At 40.5% G+C, this 18,459-nt stretch overlaps 1 long non-coding RNA gene across 1 annotated transcript in view; it reads left to right on the top strand.

Annotated features, from left to right (window-relative positions):
• The window catches only part of LOC135972380 (uncharacterized), a 166,916-nt gene that overhangs the window by 121,026 nt on the left and 27,431 nt on the right, over positions 1–18,459 (top strand). The gene's annotated exons all lie outside the window — the stretch shown is intronic.

The following is an 18,459-nucleotide window of genomic DNA, read 5'->3' on the forward strand; positions in this document are numbered from 1 at the left end:
ACTGTCACACCAAAGCTTAGCCAATCATGAAACTGGTTTTCAAAGCCTCTCTGATACTCAGCGTGCCTTACTGTGCTCTTCTAATCGCCCTGTTGTCTGGCTGCTCAAAATCGGACGCCAGGCAATTTACCTCAACCTCCCACCCCACCATAAAAGTCTCCCCCTTACTCTCACAGATATTGATGCTTGCTGTGTGCTCCATAATAACAATGGGAATGCTGGTTGCACTGAGGTCTGACCTAGTCAGCAAGCAGCACCAGCGAGCTTTTAAATGTCCAAAGGCACATTCTACCACCATTCTGTACTTGCTCAGCCTATAGTTGAACTGCTCCTTACTACTGTCCAGGCTGCCTGTGTATGGCTTTATGAGTCATGGGAGCAAGGGGTAGGCTGGGTCACCAAGGATAACTATTGGCATTTCAACATCCCCAACTGTCTGGGAAGTAAGTCCCTTCTTGCAGCTGCTTGAACAGCCCGGAGTTCCTAAATATGCGAACGTCATGCACCTTTCCCGACCATACCATGTTGATGTTGGCGAAACATCACTTGTGATCCACCCTTGCAGCACCATTGAGAAGTACCCCTTGTTCATGTACTGGTTGGCAAGGTGGTCCAGTGCCAAGATGGGGATATGCGTTCCATCTATTGCCCCACCACAGTTAGGGAATCTCATTGCAGCAAAGCCATCCAGAATGACCTGCACATTTCCCAGTCACTACCCTTGATAACAGAACGTCAATGATTGCATTGGCTACTTGGATCACAGCAGTAGACACAGTAGACTTGCCCACTCCAAATTGATTCCCGACTGACCGGTAGCAGTCAGGCATTGCAAGCTTCCACAGGGCTATCACCACTTGCTTCTCAACTGTCAGGGCAGCTCTCATCTTGGTATTCCTGCGCTTTAGGGTGGGGTAAAGCAATTCACAGAGTTCCAGGAAAGTGGCCTTACGCATGCGAAAGTTTCGCAGCCACTGTGAATCATCCCATACCTGCAACACTATGCGGTCCTACCAGTCTGTACTTGTTTGCCTGGCCCAGAATCAACGTTCCACTGTATCAACCAGCCCCACTGCCGCCATGATGTCCCAACTGCCACATCCTCTGCTTTCAGGAATGTCTGTGTCCATGTCCTCATCAAAATCCTCCTCGTGCTGGTGTCTCTTAGCCTGGTTCTGCATATACTCCAGAATAATGTGCAAGGTGTTTACAATGCTCACAACAGCAGCGGTGACAGTGAGCGGTATGGCGTCTGCATGGGTAACCAGGAAAAAGGCGTGAAACTATTGTCTGCCATTGCGTTCACGGAGGGAGGGGCGACTGACGACATGTACCGAAAACCACCAGTGACAATGTTTTTGCCCCATCAGGTATTGGGAGCTTAGCCCAGAATTCCAATGGGCAGCAGAGACTGCGGAACTGTGGGATAGCTACCCACAGTGCACCGCTCTGTAAGTCGATGCTAGCCATGGTAGTGAGGACGCACTCCGCCGGCTTAATGCGCTTAGTGGGGGCATACTCAATTGACTGTATAAAATCGATTTCTAAAAATTGACTTCTATAAAATCGACCTAATTTCGTAGAGTAGACATACCCTTATGCACCTATATCTCCACTTGCATTGTCTCGGGAGCCTGGGCACTTAACTGAGGCTTTGTGGATTGGAGTGCTGTTTCTGTGATTTTCTAGGTGTCTAAAAGTTAGGTATTTCAATGCTTAAATCCCTTTGTGAATCCAGGCCTAGCTGATGTGTCTCTAGAGTGCTCAGGCAGAAGACTTGGAAGAGAGACCTGTTGGAGGAATTGTAGCCTGTGCATCATCTTCCTGGCTCCCTATGCTTCTTTCTAGCTCTGTGCTGTTCTCTGGGTAGCTCTGCTGGCTCAGTGTGCTCCCTGGCTGCAAACTGGACTTCAGTGTTGGTTCCCTGATCCCCTCATGCCATGGAACAGCGCAGAGAGCATGCACTATAATCCAATTAATTCTCCTCGGGTGGGGGAGGGGGAAAGAGTAGAAACTGGAGAGCAAGAGGCAGCTGCAGGCAGCTCCTCATAGGTCAGGGAGAAAAAGAACTTCTTGGGTGGTTGGCTGGCTGCAATAACATCATGGACCCCTATGGCAGAAATGCTGTATTCCATGGTATTTGGGGAAAATGCCAAATTCGGCGGTCAAAGAATCACAGTATCCCTGGGACCCATTCAGAACTATTGTTTCAATCAATCTGCAGACTCGGGTAGGCATCATTGTATTGGCTACACTCTATTCATGCTTTTTAGGTTATCTTTGTAAATATAAGTGTTACAAATATGATATCTTTCAATGAAACCTGAGATTTGGAGCACAAATCTAGAGCAAGGGGTAAATTACACACTCATGGAATTAATAGGCCCTTTGTAATAATGAATGCTAAATAAGATTTTTCTTTATGTTGTCTATCTTTTTAACCTTCCACAGCCTCAAGCACACCCTTTGTCTGGTAGAAATATGTTTTTTGCCTCTGCCTTGCACACAGACTTTAAAACATTTTCAGTACATATGCACAACTCCTTCAATATCATTTGTATGTACATCTCACAACAATTATGAGGATCAGTATGAAATAAGCTTTCATTCGACGCCTCACGTGACATAATTTATGGATTAATATCATGAAAGGTGTGTGGTAGGTGTATGAGTTTGTCAGGCCTGGTAGGAGTTGCTGTTACAGAACAGTGAACCCTTTACCAGCTGGCACCAATGGGGCTCTATATCACTGGGACGGTTTTCCCTGAATGGATAATTCAGGTGCTTCTTAGTCCATTCTCCTGTACCGGCAAGGCTCTGTCCAGGGCTGGACTATATCTCTCATGATCCATCACATAGATTGGTAAGAGGGGGGACCATGATGCATCATGGCATGTCTGGTCACAGTCAGTCCCCTGGAGGTTGGGGACATGACCCACCTGATCTACAACTGCCATGAGACACATGGCACCATAGGCAGATGCAGTTTAATTTGGACCTGACCCAAAATGAAACAGTTACTTCAGTTCAACAAACAGAAATATTTAAATTCCAGTCAAACCAATCCAAAACAAAATATTGTCTTTTGATTTTTCCCAACTGGAAGTTTTGGTAACATCAAAATTTTTCCAGGAAAAATTAATTTTACAGAAACTACATTGCCCATCAAAAAAATCATTTTTACAGAAAATTCCCAACCAGCTCTAGTGTTTAATCATTAACAACACAGTAGTCCCTAAGTATTCCTTGGTTATCTCCCATATAAGAGCTCAGTTTTGCCCTATCACTATAGTCAGTGGAAATTGCACACATTTAACTAAGCTCTAAGGGCCAACTTCTTTGTTACACCAGTGCAATAACATTTGTTTCAGTTGGGTTTCGCTGGTAGAAATTAGAGGAATATTTGTTCCTTATTTATCTAGCCCAGTTTAGACTGTGCACTCTGATGTGATGGGATCACAGTACAATGAGATATGGCTGTAGAACATCAGTGTTTTCTAGTCTATGAATAGGGTAGATCCCTTTTGTTGAGATTTATTTGATATTGAAGCCATAGGGCCAAATCCTTGGCTGGTGGAAATTAGCATTAGAATTTGGCCCATAATTTATTGTTGAGTTAAAATGGATTGATTTGTGTGTGTGAACAAAGCAGAGAGAACATTAATAAAAGCTTATATAATGCTGCACCAGTGTTTGCAAACAGCTAATGACTGTAGATAGGTTTTATCAGTAAGTATTTTAATGTGTTTACTTGGGCAACTGGACAGGCAGCATAGTGCCTACTGCATGCTTATTTGGGGCTAAATTTAATTTTAAAATGAATGATCTGCTAGAGGTTGAACTAAACAATAGACATTTTTACTGCATTTCCAGGGGGCCTTAAGAATGTTAAAGAGTTCACATTTAAAGCTGCTGCTGTTGTGCCCAGACTGACTAGTGTAGTGCCAATGTCTTCTGGCTACCAAAGTCAGCCCATATTTATCATATCTATTTCTGTCTCTTTGACCCTGCCCTAGCAGCTGCACTACAGTAGCTGCAGGCTAGAAAATTAGCCAAGAGATCCATGTCTCTGTCCTTGTCTGTGTCTCTCACTTCATTAGGCCTGTAAGAATGTTTAACTAAAATTCTTTCTCTGTTAGTTTCCCATGTCAAAGTCTAGTAGTACATTGTAAGGACACATTGTGAGAGAACTGAACAGTAATGACTTGCTCAGACACTTCTCATTAGCTCTACAGCAACATTTTACTTTCATTTTTCTCCTCTTGGCTATTACAGATGTGTTGCAATATACTTGCATTCTCACATTGATTTGTGGGTACCACCATGTATGAATTATATTGTGAAGGTGCATATAACTCCATTGTCTATTGAATAATGGAAATCATAATCTAGGTGTCATTTATTGTTCTCTCTTGGGGGGGGGGGAATCATAGACTTACCTTTGGAACGAAATCTCAGGGTCATAGATCTGTTGGCTGACATATTGATAATACAGTAAGGTGACAGACTGAAAGAATCAGCTCTGTTTTTTTAATATAATGAATAGCTTATGAATATTACATTTAGAACCAGAGGGGCCCCTTGAATATCAAATTTCTGTCTGAAAATATTGTACTTGGTATAGTTACAAGTAACACCTAAGATTATTATCAATGGAAAGTTAGAATAACAAGCACTGGATTTTTTCTGTTCATTTATTTTGTAAGTTTGACAGCACTTTCAGAATGGGCAGCATTCCTGTTTTCCCTGAATGGATAATTCAGTTCTGATCCTACATGAGGATCCTGTGGGCCTGTGCAGATTTCCACTAAATTCAGTGAAGTTCTGTATGAGAGAACAAATCTACACTAGATGATTCCAAAGCAGAATTGGAACTTTAGCTCGTTTGTTTCTCTCTCTCTCCCTCTCCTTCCCCACAAAAAAGGTTCTGCTCTATACAGTCTCATAATCCCCTCATGGCTGTAGTATCTGAACACTTTCCAGTAGTGCATTCAGCAATGTGACTAACATCTGCTATGTGTGGTTTGCTCTTCCTCATCCTTACCCAGGGATAGAATTGCGAGTTCAGTCTAATGTTTCGTTTTGGTACTTTAAAAAAAATGTACATGCTGTGGGTTTATATTGGTGAAGGGAAGGTCAAAGAAATGCACCTTGTACTTAGAGTGGAAGGTGGTATGGTTTATGATGTTTCCTACTTCTTCTGAGAGTTTGTTCCACAGTCTTGGTCCAGCCTCCAAGAAAGCCCAGTTTCCTGCACAGATGAGCTTTACCCTTGTGGTACAAAGGTACCCATTGTACATGTGGAGCAGAATTTCTGGTCATGATCCATATGATCCTGGAGGTTTAGGCAATCTTTTGGATATCCTGGCCACAGGCCATCAAGCAATGATGATGAGGAGGACCGAGATCCTGAGCTTGACTTGATATTCTATGAGAAGCCAGTGTAGGGAGGAAATGACAGGTTGGAGATATTTATGGTAACCCATGTTGCTGAGGAGATGTGCTGCAGTGTTCTGAACTAGCTAGGGTTTCCTGAGTGCTGATGGCTTCATGCTTTATTTGATAAATATCAAAGGTGAAGGATAATAGCCCAACAGCATCAAAAGCAAACATGATTCTGGGATGCACTAACAGGTGTGTTGTGAGCAAGACACGAGAAGTCATTCTTCCACTCTACTCTGCACTGGTTAGGCCTCAACTGGAGTATTTGTGTCCATTTCTGGGCACCGCATTTCAAGAAAGATGTGGAGAAACTGGAGAGGGTCCAGAGAAGAGCAACAAGAATGATTAAAGGTCTTGAGACCATGTCCTATGAAGGAAGACTGAAAGAATTGGGTTTGTTTAGTTTGGAAAAGAGAAGACTGAGATGGGACATGATAGCAGTTTTCAGGTATCTAAAAGGGTGTCATAAGGAGGAGGGAGAAAACTTGTTCACCTTCGCCTCTAAGGATAGAACAAGAAGCAATGGGCTTAAACTGCAGCAAGGGAGGTTTAGGTTGGACATTAGGAAAAAGTTCCTAACGGTCAGGGTGGTTAACCACTGGAATAAACTGCCTAGGGAGGTTGTGGAATCTCCATTTCTGGAGATATTGAAGAGTAGGTTAGATAAATGTCTATCAGGGATGGTCTAGACAGTATTTGGTCCTGCCATTAGGGCAGGTGACTGGTCTCGATGACCTCTCAAGGTCCTTTCCAGTCCTAGAATCTATGAATCCATTTTTAAATAATTTTTTTTAAGAGGCAGAATATACTATTTCAAAAGCACAGGAAATACTCTGTTTGACAATATATTATCATAACAAGTTTGTGGATTTTTTTTAAAGTCAATAAAAATCGAAAACCCACAAGTATATATCTCAAAAATGATACAAAATACCAGGTTTTATATCATACTGAATTAAGTGCTTTACAGATACATGCCTGAGATCCAGGCCACATATTCAACTCATCCCTATTGCTATACTGAAACACTTGGAGACTTGGAAGCAGTAGAACAGAACTAGCAACATTTTCAGTTTGCTGTTGAGACAGAATCATTGTTGCCAAAGATAGCAAAACGTTTACAAATTCATTGATAAAAAGAGGATAGAGATTTCTTTTAACTTAGAAGCTGGCCAAATGTATTCCACTTCAAATATTTCTTTCACAAATAGACTTCTCCAGTCTAGCACTTATTTTATTGCAAGGCCTTTTGTATTTATTTGCTGCCTACAGACAGCCACCACTAAAACAAAGTGAAAATAAAATTAGGAATGATTGCAAAGAAACAAGGTCTTTTTTCAGCTTTGAAACTATATAGCAGTTATTATTTATGGTCCTGCAGGGAATTACTTTTTTACCATTTTCCCCTCATTTCTGTCATTCTCCATGCTGAACTCAATGGACGCAAACTAGATTAATCTAGCATACCACATTTCTTGCTCCCCACCCCCATTCAAAATAGTTTCTAGTGAATTTGAAAATTCTATTTGCATGTCAAACAAATTGAACAGTGTTTTCATTTGGGATGTGTTTGGCAGACAGTATGCAAAGTATGTAAATCAGTGATATTCATCTCAAAAAATCAAAAATTAAGCAGGGTGGAATCATTAGAGAGGATTTGGCAAATTCACAGTTTTGTTATGTTGCATTCACATTCATAGAGCTATTAAAAGCAAAGATGTTTTGAAGTGTCCAATCTTTACTGGGCCAGCTTGATATGTACATGAGACCTCTGCACCTACCTACATCTAGGGGAATTCTATCCAACCCATCTACTGTTCACAAATTGGGTAGCCTTGGAGCTGCCTGAACCAACACAGGGGAGATATCCCACAAGAAGCTTGTAAAGAGTTCATATTGTATCAAAAGCTTCTTAATCTGTCATGCAATCTCTCTAGTTTCCATAACTTCCCAGCATTTCAGTTTATCTCTGTGAGACAGGCACCACCTCATCCATAGCATCTAACTGGGGGGAAAATACATGCATAGTGTCAGATTAGGAAAAGTTGCATTTTAAATATAGTGGTCCAAATCAAATCCTGAAATCCTTATTCATGGCCAGCTCACTCCCTCCCATTGAAAATGCCTTGGGACAGGGCCCTGAGGAAGGATGTTTCAGGGAGGAGTCCTTGGCAGAGATCCCCCTTGTCCCATCAGAGGGGCAGGGTTTGCTCTCCCAGGGCCCTTTCCCATGGGGTTTTTTGCTGCTGGGGCCTGGTGCTGTATTACGTCTTCTGATTATTTCCTATAATGTGTCTCTCTCTGCCTGACCATTGTGTACCCCAAACCACAGAAAGGTCCCCCAGGAGATTCTCATGTAAAGGTGATACTCCATGCACAGATCTGGAGGGGACAATCTGGACTCAATTGTTAATATGTGCTCCTGATTTAGACAACTAAGAAAAAATAACAATTTAGCCCTTTCTTGATATGTCAGACTATTTTCCTCTCCTGTCAGATAATACTTGCACTGGAGGACAGCCTGGTTCTCAGCTGTGTACTTACTATGCAAACTAGAGATGTTCTCAAACTAACCACCCAACTGCATATTCAATATTTGTTCTCATTTATCAATATTACAACACACCTGTTTTGAGGAAGTATCAAGTCTTATATGGAATATTGGGACAAAATGTGTCCTACCTCTATGCTGTGCTTCTTCCATCTCCCTGGCAACCTCCTGTGCAGGACCCAGCCACAACTTCAGTCCCCTGATTGTGAGTCTTCAGCTTTTTCTCATGTATGCCGCTAGGAACAGTAGCTACTCAAAAACAGAAGGAGAGGTGGCAGGGCTAACACTTACAACTCACCTGTGAAACAGTCAGCAGAGGGAACATAAATTGCACCCCCTAAAAAGGTGCAGCAGTAGGTATGTATCCCTGGATGTTGGGGTTCTGGAATGCAATATGAAGAATGCAGCTCTGCCCCATCACCAATGCAGGTCAACATCTTCAAGGCACAACTGAGGCCATACAGATGCTGGGTATTTCCTCATACGGACAGCTGCAAAGTTTCCAGGTGACAACAACAAGGCTAGTAGTTCAAATAGGTGATGTTTCAACTTCCATCAGGCGTGTCAGAAGCAATGAGCAGTATTTAGGTGGCAACTTAAATAACTCATGAAAGATTACTTAATTTCTAGAGTAAAGGTAATTTCTCGAGTAATGGTATATAGTCTGGGACATGCCCATACATAGCATTGCAAGTCAACAACAAAGGAGTTAACAGTGTTTTTTACTGAAACTTGTTTTTATGGAGGAGATTGCAGGAAAGAGTGTTCTCTGTCCCTTGACTCTGGAAAGCTTGACGTTAGCTTGATCCCCAGCTTGACCTCAGCTCTGGTTAACCTGCTGGGGGCATAGCTTGGTTGGAAAAAATACAAAAGAAAAGATTTGTAACTGTTCAGTACATTTCTTGACTGGATGAGCATTTTCTGGCTGTCACAGAGCTTAGTATTACAACAGATACAGAAAATGCTAATCATTATTGAGCTATTTGGGGGGAGGGGGCATGGCATGAGCAGGGATTTTTTTATTTCATGCATCATTAACAGCTTGCTGAGGGATTCCAGAAAGAAAATGCTATCTCTAATAAACAGAAAGGAAGAAAGATTAACATATTCTTCTTATACAAATAGGCACTGTGAAAGGAGGAGTCTCATTTTATGTTGAACTCTGTAAGGTATCTAATCTGATTGCATGGAGCAGACTTCATTATCCAGCTGAAAGTAAAAAAAATGTTATAAAAGAAAAGAGCTTAGTTCAGAATTCTTTGTTATATTAGTTACTTGTGCTTCTCATTTGCTTAAAGATAAATAAGTTTGCATGGAGTGGCTGTGTTGTCTGGTGAACTACATATGGGAATTTCTAAATTCTAGTCCCAGCTCTGCCACTTACTTGTGGGGTGGACTTAAGCAAATCACTTAAGATAACATTTTCAAACTTGGATGCGCCTAAAATTAAATATCTACATCCACATTAGGCATCTAATGAAGTGATCTGATTTTCAGCGATACGGAGCCTCCACAAACTTTGACTTGAACCACTCAGTTTGTCTTCCTTCCCCTCACTCCCATGTAGAGAAGCAATAATGAAACTTTGCATTTTCCCTTGGTTAAACAACTTAGTATGAGCTGTGTGGCTGGATAAGAAAGGCATATTAGAGACGTTATGCAAAAAAGAATTGGCAAGATATAGACATAGCCTCGGTGTGAAGACCACGAGAAGGGTCTGAGTCAAAGATGACACCCCAGTTATTGGCCTGAGTCAGACAGGAGGATGATGTGGTCCACAGGAGATGGCAGGGATGTCTTGGGGGGAGATTAAGAGCTTTGCTTCAAGCATGCTGAGCTTGACCTGATGGTTAGACATCCATGAGGAGATGTCAAAGAGAGAGGCTGAGGTTTTACTTAGGTCTAGGGTAGAGATGTAGATCTGTGAGTTGCCAGCATAGAGATGGTAGTTAAATTTGTGTTTGCACATGAGATTGCCCAGAGATAAGGTATAGAAGGAGAAGAGAATGGGACCAAGGACAGAGCCCTGTGGAACACCAATAGAAGGTTGGAATGGGAATGAGAAGGATCCTCCAGAGAACACACTGAAGGAGTGATTAGAGAGGTAGGAGGAGAACCAGGAGAGGAGAGTGTCAAAGAAGTCTAAAAAGGACAAGATTTCAAGAAGTGCATGATTGACAGTGTCCAAGGCAGCTAGCAACTCTAGGAAGATGAGGCTGAAGTATTGGTTCTGAGATTTGATGGGAACAACAGTTAGGTGGAGAGAAAGGAACAGTCATAGGAGGGACAGTTAATGTGAAACTATTCAGAAGCAATGATAAATCAGCTGGTTTTGAGGAGACCACTGTTAGTTAGGTTGTTAATATGGGAGCTATATAAATGTATTTGCATGTATTCACTACACCCATCCCATGCTCTACGCCTATTATATACCTAAACAAAAAACAATTTCACAAAGCTAACCAGTAGAAGAAATAAAATCTTTGAAGGCTCACATAGTTTGTATAATATATATATATATGGATGTTAATAAACATGATTATTAATGATAGTGCTTAAGGACCAATCAAGATAAGGGACCCATTGTGCTAGGCACTGTAGGCAGTCCCTGCCTTGCAAAGCTAACAGAGAAAGTTAAAGAGTGACTTGATTACAGCCTATAAGTACCTACACAGTGAACAAATATTTGGTAATGGGTTCTTCAGTGTAGCCAAGAAAGTTATAACACTGTCCAGAGGCTGGAAGTTGAAGCTAGACAAGTTCAGTCTGGAAATAAGGCAGAAACTTTTAATGAGGGTAATTAACCATGTGAACAATTTGCCAAGGGTCACGGTGGATTCGCCATCATTAGCAAGTTTTTAAAACAAAATTGGATTTTTTTTCTAAAGATCTGCTCTAGGAATTATTTGGAGAAGTTCCATGGCCTGTGTTGTTCAGGAGTCAGACTAGATGATCACAATGGTCTCTTCTGGAATGGTTTTGGAATCTATGAATCTATAAATAAACAAACCAGATCCATGGGGGGGCGGAGAGGGAAGGGGGAAAACACACAAGAAGAGTGAACTATATGATGATGGCAAACATCATGTGAGTGCCAGGGGCGGAAAGAGGCGGGGCCAGAGCGAGGGGGCAAGCGAGCACCCACCGGGCAGAGGGGAAGTTGGCGCCTATGTTTGCGAGGGGAATTATATGGACTCTGGCCATTAGGCTACACTGTTCCAACACTGGGAGCGATTTATATGGACCCTGGCCAGGCCACCCTGGCCATTGGGTCACACTGCCCAGATGTTTGGGACGACTTACATGGACTCCGGCCGCTAGGCCGCACTACCCAATCTGTGAGGGGGGGATTATATGGACTCTGGCCATTGGACCGCACTGCTCTGACTGCATGGAGAAAGGCCATTAGGCCACATTGAGCCACCCACAGAGAGGCGAGCACGCAAACTTGGGAGTGGTGAGGTTCCGACACCCCATCTCCCCTCTCCCTGCCCCAAAGGGCCAGTGAGGTGCCAGGCCCGCCACACTGCCCATAGCTGCTTCTCCTAAAATCACATGGGGGAGGGCACTTCATTGGTCCTAGTACCGGCAGGGGAGGGGGGAGTCTCCCCTGCAAAGTTCTGCCCCAAGAGGTGATAGGGGGGGGGGGGGGAAGAGTGGCCCCTGCTGGATCCTATTTTATCTCCCCCATCTGCTACTGTTTTGGGTGAACAATAGAAATATTTCATTCATAAAATATATGGGATGTTGTCTGAATCTTTCCAACTGTTTTGTGGTTCACATTATATTTGAAACTGACTAGCCTAGGGTAATTTGATACAGATACACCTGCACTTTCAGGAAAATTATATATTTCCCTTTAAAAAAATCTCCTTCCCTGTACATGTCGGACATCAGCACAACTTTCCTCCAGGCCAGCTTAAAAAGTGAGAGGCTGTTAATACTGTAGCCAGTTAAGTTTCACACATTTTCTCTCTTTCTGTGTGTCCCTTGGGTCTCAGCTCAGCCAGTGACCAGCCTACTGCTCCGGGCTATGTCTGCACAGTTTATGCTCAAAAGTGCAAAACCAAATGTAAAAGTAAAATTGCACACCATCAAATTGAAGAAAATGAAGCACCAGTTTATAAACTGCTGCCAACCTCGGTCCTCTAGCAGGTTAGTCATAATCTAAATCTGAGTTATTGGATCATTCTGCCACTACTGTTTCTCAATCCTATTTCTGTGAACTACCATCCAAGAACATGTGAATGATAAACACCCAGTGATTGCAGAGAGTGTAGCAAAACATGCTAGATTAAGTATATAAAGAATGCCTCAAAGCCCATTCTCCCTGCCCTTTTCACCAAGAAAACAAATGAAAAGAAAATCTCTGGTGAGCGAAACTTTAAAAAAATATGTGAAACTGCAGGTGTTATGCTAAATGCTGTTGTCATACAGGTGCACACTTAAATCTAGCAAAAGTACTCTCTCACTTGTAGAAAAAGATAAAAGAAATCTACAACGGTACTTATAAAAATAATGATTTGGCATTAGAGTTGCTCAAACAAAATATCATATTTTTTCTTAAACTGTTTCTTGTTGGACACATTATTTTATGGAAAAGAGTTTGTTTCTCTTAAAACTTCTATGACTAATCTCACTTTATTTCCTGGCCATATTTCTAATCTGTCTATGTCCCTGTGTGTATTTAATGTTATCAGCTCCCAGTTTAGCATCCTCTAAGAATTTTTGACACATTTGTGTTCTAGATGAAGAGAACACTCTCGTATGGTTTCTGGGAGTTACTAGAGCAGAAGGGTTGAAAATATATTGATGAATGCAAGGAAATGCATATTAACTGTGTAGTCCATCTGGAAACAAATGAAAACAGTAATTGTATTTCCTCTCCGTGTTTTTTGTTTGCCTATTTACTTGTCTAAAACTAAGAGTATTAGTAATAATTTAGAAACATTTCCCTCTTTTTATAATAACCTCTTGGAAGCTAGAAACTAAAAGCTCTTTCCTTAAAAGTGTTGCTCCATTGTTTATCAACACTATTTTTATGCATTGTTGTCCGTTTGTTTTGGCATGCATTTCTTTTTTTTTAAAAAGTTCTTAATTATTTGGTATGGACAATAAAACTGTACATACAAACAAATGCACAAACTTTGCAAATAGGCATAAGGAAAAGAAGATAGACCAAATTCTGGGATTACAAAACTCTGTGAGTGTCCCTTTACGTGATTCTTCTATTAAATAAATTGGAAACTTTAAATAGCTGCATTTTTTTCTTCCTAAATCAAATCAATTCAATTCAAATGCAAAACAGAAATGTACAGTCTGCTGTCAGATAGCTCTTTAACCAGTGCAATTTGAATCTGATCTTGAAGTACATAGTCACACAGGCTTTGACAAACTAAACCAGACAAGTAGAATCTGGTGTGTGTTTCTCTTTATATGTAAAATTCTTTAGTAAGAAACCTCAAATATTAAACAACACTAAAGAAACAATGAGACACTTAAGGACTCAATCACTAAATGAAAAAAATATATTTATCTTCGTGTGGGGATTCTTAATAAGATAGCACATTCAAGCTTCTACAAGTAAACAGCTTCTATACCTATTTCTCAGACACTAAAATTTCCTCTTTCAATAACAATTCACTTGCTGTCTCTTTATCCTTATTCCGTCTAGACACTTTTACTGCACCCACCACAATGAAATTCAAGATACAATAGCAGATGGTGACCTGTGTGCTCTCCTTCGTTTCAGAGATTCAAAGGCCAGGAAGGACCATCATGAATATCTAGTCTGGCCTCTTGTATAACACAGGCCATAGAACTTCCCCAAAATAATTCCTAAAGCAGAACTTTTAGAAAAAAAATCTTTTTTTTAAACTGTCAGTGATGGAGAATCCACCAAGATCCTGGATAAATTGTTCAAAGGTTTAATTCTGAATACATTGTTCAAAAGTTTAATTACTCTCACTGTTAAAAATTGACGTCTGAATTTATCCAGCTTCAACTTCCAGCTATTGGTTTGTATTAATCTTTCTCTACTAGACCGAAGAGCTATTATCAAATATTTATTCCCCATGTAGATACTTATAGATTGTAAGCAAGTCACCCCTTAACCTTCTTTATGTGATGCTAAATAAATTGAACTCCTTGAGTCTATCACTATATGGCAGGTTTTCTAATCCTTTAATCATTCTCATGAGTCTTCTTCTATACAGGAGGTCAAACTAGATTATCACAATGGTCCCTTCTGACCTTAGAGTCTATGAACCTTGACTCTGTTTCAGTCAAACTTGAACTGATTTGTAAATATGGGAATGTGACTCTAGGCAAATTAGAATATTTGTATGCATGTATCTGACAACTTTCACACAAAATATTGGGATAAAGGTACTAGACTGAATTTAAAATCAAGCTAGTAAATTAGCAAAAAGAAGAACAGGAGTACTTGTGGCACCTTAGAGACTAACAAATTTATTAGAGCATAAGCTTATTAGAGCATAAGCTTATGCTCTAATAAATTTGTTAGTCTCTAAGGTGCCACGAGTACTCCTGTTCTTCTTTTTGCGGATACAGACTAACACGGCTGCTACTCTGAAACTAGTAAATTAGGCATCTCATATGGACATTACTCTTTCCTCCTTCAAAACCCTTCTACAAACTTTCATCTGCCATGATACCTAAAAGTAATTAGCTAATATTTTAATAAAAATTGAAGGAAGCAGTTGGGCAAGACTAGGTTAGGGTATGTCAATACATATTTACTGATGTAATAACAAAAAGAAGAAGAGAGTACCTATGTATAAGACTGTAAATGATTGATTGCATTTCTCTCCCTAGTCTTTGCATGTTGCTTGTTTTCTTTGGGACAGATACTGTGCTGTGGATTCTCTGATAAAAGCTAATTTAGTATGAGGGGTGGGAAGAATTGCTGAAAATCCAAAGCAGAGGACACAGCATATGGCTTCTTGGAATAACAGCAGATAAAGAAATGCCCGATCCCATGAAATATGAGATAGTTTCTGAACAGATTATTCAAGTTGCTTACTACAGAATTCTTCCCAGATCTGCCCTGGGCATAATTCCTAGGATCTTTCATGACTGTGGTACAGTAACCACCTGTGACCCAGAGGAACTGACAAAGCTGTGGGGTAGAATTTTATGAGGTATATTGTTGGGCCTAATTTGAGTGGAGTAATAGGATGCCTTAGCTCACCTGTGGGCTGTTTGACCTCTGCTTGCAATTATAAAAACTCTCTCTTTGAGCACTCACAGACAATTAGGAGGACTTTGGTCTGGAGAGGTGTTCCCCAGATGTAGTTTCTCTAAGACCTGTTTTTGTTTACACAGGAATGGCCTAAAGGCCTTTTGACCAACTAGAGGGACTTATTTACAATGTAGTAATTTTCTGTTTTAAAAATATATTCTATTTTTTATGATTTGTGACTGGATATTTTTTCATGAAATAAACACTTCAGCATGGAATGGTTGTAGCCTTGCTACTGCCTGTTTGACCCCATGCTATGATTACCAGAAAGAAAGGGACAGACTACAAGAAAGAAAGGAGAACAAAATAAGGTCTCTGATTTGATGGCATTTTCAGACCTATGTACATGTCTTGTGGGAACACTAGTGCAATTACTATTAGAATAACAATTTATAAAGATAAAAACTCCAGCAGGAAGAAGTAGAGATTTTTAATTATTATGTTCAGGCCATACACAGCAAGAAAACCTCTCTCTTCTGGGGAAAGCAAATTTCTAAAATGCTCCCTGAGTAAGATGCATGATAACTTAAATATTGATCAGGTTATGAAGAACCAAGTTAGGAACTATACCAGTTACCCCAATTAAGGAAATGTCTGCTATATACCAGAGAAACTATATTTAATAACTTTCAGAAATTGCTGACAATGGTTTTGTTTTGGTCTAACTTAACAAAGGCTCTATCATAAAAGTGTTTGAGAGTCTAAGCCTTTTAAATTATGTTTTCAGTATTTAGGATGCATCTCAGTAAGACGGGTTTGTCTATAAATAACTGAAGTAAAAGGGAAAAATGTAATGTTTGCTAAAAGGGACAAGCTTAATAAAGTTTCTAATACTTGAGAATTAGTGGCAATTGGATAAGAACATTGATTAAATATTTATGCTTTTACCTTAGGGTATTTGATGATGTTGTTGTTGTATAAGCAGTCAACAAAAGCAGTCTCGGTAAATCTTATTAAAAAGTCTACCATGATAATAGTAATATACTGCTCTCTTCAAACCCCAACCCTCCCACAAACAGTGAATGTGCAAGAACAAAGGATCTAGACCAGGACTATCATAAGTGGCTTGGTGTATAAAAATAAATTAATCCTTTATCCTTATAACAAAGACATGGATGGACTTCGGGCCATATCCTTGCCCCTTTCTGGCTCCAAGCCACTCACTTTTCACATAGGGATGTGGCCAGAGCAAAGCTGTACTCCGGCAATTCCTGGATGGTATAACCCTTTGGGGGTTACTGGTTTTCAGAAGTACCAGCAGCTCTAAGACATAAAGTCACCTTTGCTCCTGCTCATTACAGGTCCTGCACTGTGCCCAATTCTGCTGGACCTTAGCCTAGAAATCTTGTTGGCATGTACTTTTGAATCCATTATTTGTGCAGCAGAAATAATGACCTATTGTAATCTATGGTGTATAACATTTTTTAAAAAAAAATCCAAATAGTTTAAATAATTGCTGTGCTAATATATGTTCACCATCCGACTTCAAATAAGTGTGATTAAAATGCAGAGTTTTCCTTGATGTAGCCAGTGGAATAGATGTTTTCCACAGCATAGGGTTTAGCCTACCTTGAATCGAAATCTCAAACTGCAACATTATCTTTCCATATGAGTTTAATATATTTTATGCTACTTCTAAAATAGTTTTAAAGACAATGAATGAATATGGAATATCAGGCCCCTGAATGCTAAGACTCAATGCACCTACATCTCAAGTGATTAGCTGCCTGCAGAAGGCAGGGGCATTAAACTTGTCATGTTGTACTGTCATTTCTGGAGATGCTGCTCCAACCAACACACTGAAAAACTTGCTTTTGTTAGTGCAAACAATTGCATCAGTTAATTTACCTGGACTTGTTACAGCTGTAAAGAGAAACTTTGATTTTAAAAGAGTGATCCCAAAGGATGTATCAGCATGGAGATGGGCTGATGGCATTTTTGTTGTGTTTTTTACTCTAGATTAATGGATAGACAACTATTGCCTTTGAATTGTAGTGTAAGAGAATGATAGATCACTATTAATAGCCATGGTTGTGTCTTGAATGGAAATTAAAAATGAACACAATCATTATCATCTATGTTAAAAATGAGACATCAGGTTCTAGTGTCCACATTGGCTATAATGAAGAATCCGAAGGTATTGTCCTAATGTTACTAAGCACTAAAACTTTGTGGTTTTGCACAGACACAATTCTAATATCACATTTTTTAAAAAGGGAAAAAGAGAAGAAAAGGGAAAAATGTTATAGCTGTAAGTTGATGAAGAAATGTGCAAATGCAACATAGGAAAATTCTGCACAGTTGTTTTTAAGCTATATCATGGAAGATTATTTTTAAAAATAAAAGTTTCACCCACACAAACAGTAGTTATTTTTCTTCGTGGTGTAACACGGTCATGCTGAGTACACGGGGGACTAGGTGGGTAGATAAGGAAGCTGTTAGACAGCATCTACCATCATGTTACTGTGTTTCTGTAGTTGTCATGAGCAAGCTGAGCTCTTTAGGATGGGGGGAGTGAGTCAGACATCCAGAGAAGGGAAGGAATAAAGTAGTATCTGGTTCCCCACAAGCTCTATAAGATTGTCCATACACAGAAAAGTTTGTTAAGAAAGAAAACATGCTCCCTGAAAAAGTGGACTAATGCTGTATTTCATGCATTAGCTAATATATCTAGGATTAGTGTGCAGCAGGTGTGAGATAGATAGGCAAGCACTGGAGAAACCGCAGTGAGGTGGGCAGGGCAGGTGGACCCTGAAGTGTTGCTGGCTGTCTTGACTATATCTAGCAGCTACAGCTGTGTTGTCTATCTTAGGGTATGTCTACACTACCCGCCGGATCGGCGGGCAGCGATCAATCCAGCGGGAGTCGATTCATGGCATCTAGTCTAAACACCATAAATCGACCCCCGAGCACTCTCCATCGAGAGGCGCAGGCAGAGTCAATGAGAGAGTGGCAGCAGTCGACTCACCGCAGTGTCTTCACTGTGAAGACACTGCGGTGAGTAGGTGTAAGTATGTCGACTTCAGCTATGTTATTCATGTAGCTGAAGTTGCGTAACTTAGATCGATTTCTCCCCTCCCTCCCCCCGCCAGTGTAGACCAGGCCTTAGAGAAGTAGCTGAAGTTGCATGCCAGTCTTTCACAACAGAGAAGTGGAATTCTGACTGGTGTAAGGGAAGTGAAGGGGGAAGTGTGGGGGAAGC

Source organism: Chrysemys picta, chromosome 6, assembly GCF_011386835.1.
Source record: "Chrysemys picta bellii isolate R12L10 chromosome 6, ASM1138683v2, whole genome shotgun sequence".
In the NCBI taxonomy this organism is placed as follows: Eukaryota; Metazoa; Chordata; order Testudines; family Emydidae; genus Chrysemys; species Chrysemys picta.